At 48.5% G+C, this 4,149-nt stretch overlaps 1 non-coding gene and 1 pseudogene across 1 annotated transcript; both read left to right on the top strand.

Annotated features, from left to right (window-relative positions):
* Window positions 1-3,101: 3,101 nt before the first annotated feature.
* LOC111545986 lies at window positions 3,102-3,235 on the top strand. The gene has a single exon (XR_002732603.1). It is a non-coding gene; the product is annotated as a small nucleolar RNA SNORA70 (small nucleolar RNA).
* A 7-nt stretch (window positions 3,236-3,242) lies between these two features.
* LOC111545814 lies at window positions 3,243-3,589 on the top strand (annotated as a pseudogene).
* Window positions 3,590-4,149: the final 560 nt, after the last annotated feature.

Genomic DNA, 4,149 nt, shown 5'->3' with positions numbered 1-4,149 from the left:
CAATATGGCAAGACTCTGTCTCTACAACAAAAAATACAAAAATTAGCCAGGCGTGGCGGTGTATGCCTGTAGCCCCAGCTACTCAGGAGGGTGAGGTGGGAGGATCACTTGAGCCCAGGAGGTTGAGGCTGCAGTAAGCTGTGATTGTGCCACTATACTCCAGCCTGGGCAACAGAGCAAGACCCTATCTGAAACAAACAAACAAGCAAACAAACAAAACTGCAAAATTGTTCTCCAAAGTGGTTTCTATGGTCTGGATATTTGTCGCCTCCAAGTCTCATGTTGAAATTTAATCTGCGATGTTGGAAGTGAGACCTGATGGGAAGTGTTCGGATCATGGGGGCTGATCCCTCATGAATGGCTTGGTGCAGGTTTGTTTGTTTGTTTGTTTGAGATGGAGTCTTGCTCTATCACCAAGGCTGGAGTGCAATGGCACGATCTCGGCTCACTGCAACCTCCGCCTCTCAGGTTCAAAGGATTCTCCTGCTTCAGCCTCCGGAGTAGCTGGGACTACAGGCACATGCCACCACGCTTGGCTAATTTTTTTGTATTTTTAGTAGAGATGGAGTTTCACTGTGTTAGCCAGGATGGTCTTGATCTCCTGACCTTGTGACCTGCGCCTGTCTGCCTCCCAAAGTGCTGGGATTTACAGGCGTGAGCCACCATGCCTGGCCTCCTTGGTGCAGTTCTTGCAGGAGTGAGTTCTTACTCTTAGCTTCCCTGGAGAACTGGTTGCTGTAAAGAGCCTGGCACCTCCTCCTCTCTCCTGCTTCCTCCTCTCACCATGTGGCAGGATCCCCTCGCCTCCTGCCATGAGTGGAAGCACCCTGAGGCCCTCACCAGATGCAGATGCCAGCACCATGTTTCCTGTACAGCCTGTAGAACTGTGAGCCAAGTAAACTTCCTTTCTTTATAAATTATCCAGCCCCAGGTATTCCCTTCTAGCAACACTAAAGAAACTAAACCAGTGGTTTCCATTTGACATTCCCGGCAACAGATGGGACTTCTAGAGGCTCCACACCCTCACCAACCCTTAAGATCATAAGTCTTCTTAATTTTAGCCCTTCTAGTGGGTGTGTACTAGCAGCTCGTCATGGATTTATTTATTTATTTATGTAGAGACGAAGTCTTGCTCTGTCGCCCAGGCTGGAGTGCAGTGGCACAATCTTGGCTCACTGCAACTTCTGCTCCTGGATTCAAGCAATTCTCCTGCCTCAGCCTCCCAAGTAGCTGGGATTACAGGCGTGCGCCACCACACCCAGCTACGTTTTTTTTTTATTTTTAGTAGAGATGGGGTTTCACCATGTTGGCCAGACTGGTCCCCAACCCCTGCCCCCAAATGATCTCCCCCCCCCCCCCCCCCACTTGGCCTCCCAAGTACTAGGATTACAGGCGTGAGCCACCGTGCTCGGCCTAGTCATGGTTTTATTTATTTATTTATTTTTAATTAATTAATTTTTTTTGAGACCAAGTTTCACTCTGTTGCCCAGGCTGGAGTGCAGTGATATGATCTCAGCTCACTGCAACCTCTGCCTCCTGGGTTCACGCGATTCTCCTGCCATAGCCTACCGAGTAGCTGGGATTACAGGCATGAGCCACCACACCTCGCTAATTTTTGTATTTTTAGTAGAGATGGGGTTTCACCATGTTGGTCAGGCTGGTCTTGAACTCCTGACCTCAGGTGATTCTCCCACCACAGCCTCCCAAAGTGCTAGGTTTACAGGCGTGAGGTACCACGCCCGGCCTATTTATTTATTTTTTAGTTTTGAGACAGATTCTCACTCTGTTGCCCGGGCTGGCGTGCAGTGGCACAATCATGGCTCACTGCAGGCTCAATCTCCCTAGGCTCAGGTGACCCTCCCCCCTCAGCCTTGCGTAGCTGGGGCTAAAGGTGCACACCTCCAGGCCTGGCTAATTTTTGTATTTTGGTAGTTTTACAGTGTTACTCAGGCTGGCCTCCAACTCCTGGGCTCAAGTAATCTGCTCACCTCAGCCTCGCAAAAGTGCTGGGATTACAGGTGTGAGACACCACGTCCGGCCTCATTGTGGTCTTAATGTGTACTTCCCTTATGACTAATAATGTTGAACATCTTTTTCTTTTTTTTGTTTTGGAGAGAGTCTCGCTGTGTCACCCAGGCTGGAGTGCAGTAGCATGATCTTGGCTCACTGCAACTTTCACCTCCCAGATTCAAGCGATTCTCCTGCCTCAGCCCCCTAGTAGCTGGATTACAGGCTTGCACCACCACACCTGGCTAATTTTTGTATTTTTAGTAGAGACGAGGTTTCACCATGTTGGCCAGGCTGGTCTCAAACTCCTGACCTTAGGTGATCCGCCTGCTCCCAAAGTGCTGGGATTACAGGCATGAGCCACCACGCCCAGCCATTGAACATCTTTTTATGTGCTTATTTGGCTATTCATACATCTTCTTTTGTGAAAGAGCTGTTCAAATATTTTACCCATTTTATTTTATTTAGTTATTTATTCTGAAACAAGGTCACCCAGGATGGAGTGCAGTGGCGTGATGACAGCTCACCACAGCCTCGACCTCCTGGGCAATTCTCCTGCCTCAGCCTCCAGAGTAACTAGGACTACAGGGGCGCCACCACACCTGGCTAGTTTTTGTTTGCTTGTTTGTAGAGATAGGGTCTTGCTTTGTTGCTTAAGCTGGTCTCAAACTCCTGGGCTCAAGTGATCCTCCCACCTCCGCCTTCCAAAATGCTGGGATTACAGGCATGCGCTACCACACATAGCCTGACTTTAAAAAAAATCTTGGCCACAGCTGGGCGCGGTGGCTCACACCTGTAATCCTAGCACTTTGGAAGGCTGAGGCGGGCAGATCTCTTGAGGTCAGGAGTTTGAAACCAGCCTGGTCGACATGGTGAAACCCCGTCTCTACTAAAAATAAAAATAAAATAAACTTTAAAAAATTAGCCAGGCATTGTGGCAGGCACCCGTAATACCAGCTACTTGGGAGGCTGTGGCAGGAGAATTGCTTGAACCCAGGAGGCAGAGGTTGCAGTAAGCCAAGATTGTGCCACTGGACTCCAGCCTGGGTGACAGAGTGAGAAAAAATAAAATTAAATTAAAAAATCTTGGCCTCCTGCAGCCAATTAAGCCGACTGAGTTCCTTTCCTTATGGGGGCCCAGTGTGCAATGGCTGCAAACAGCAGCTTCCCTGGTAGTGATGCAGCCTGTTTGTTGTGTGGGTTGCTCTAAGGGACCTTGGAGGCAGTCCTTTCAGATGGATGTTCATGTTTCTGACCTTGTACTACCCCAGTGTAGGCTCCAAACAGGCATGCGAGGTGCCATTGGAAAGCCCCAGAGCACTGTGGCCAGGGTTCACATTGGCCAAGTTACGTCCATCCGCACCAAGCTGCAGAACAAGGAGCATGCGATTGAGGCCCTGTGCAGGGCCAAGTTCAAGCTCCCCAGCCGCCAGAAGATCCACATCTCAAAGAAGTGGGGCTTCACCAAGTTCAATGCCAATGAATTTGAAGACATGGTGGCTGAGAAGCGGCTCATCCCAGATGGGTCAAGTACATTCCCAGTCGTGGCCCTCTGGACAAGTGGCAGGCCCTGCACTCATGAGGGCTTCCACTGTGCTGCCCCCTCTTAATACTCACCAATAAATTCTACTTCCTGTCCACCTAAAAAAAAAAAAATGCTTTCACTTCAATTACCCCCTCTCTTACATACTTTTAGTCTGTTATTTTAGTTTTATCCTGATTCCCTCAATAAACATTATTAGTATATTAAAAAAACAAAAAAAATCTTGGCCAGGCATGGTGGCTCATGCCCGTAATCCCAGCACTTTGGGAGGCTGAGGCAGGAGGATTATTTGAGGTCAGGAGTTTGAGACCAGCCTGGCCAACACTGTGAAACCCCGTCTCTACTGAAAATACAGAAATTAGCCAGGCATGGTGGCAGGTGCCTGTAATCTCAGCTATTTGGGAGGCTGAAGCAGGAGAATCGCTGGAACCCAGGAAGTTGTGGTGAGCTGAGATTGCACCACTGCACTCCAGCCTGGGTGATAAATAAATAAATATTAAATAAATAAAAATATTTTTCATGGTTTTAGTAGGAAGATAAATTAGGCATGTATGATTACCCCCTCATCTTAACAAGGAATTTCTCTCAGCTCATTTTCT

Source organism: Piliocolobus tephrosceles, chromosome 14, assembly GCF_002776525.5.
Source record: "Piliocolobus tephrosceles isolate RC106 chromosome 14, ASM277652v3, whole genome shotgun sequence".
Lineage (NCBI taxonomy): Eukaryota > Metazoa > Chordata > Mammalia > Primates > Cercopithecidae > Piliocolobus > Piliocolobus tephrosceles.
This window is presented reverse-complemented; position numbering and strand designations above follow the sequence as displayed.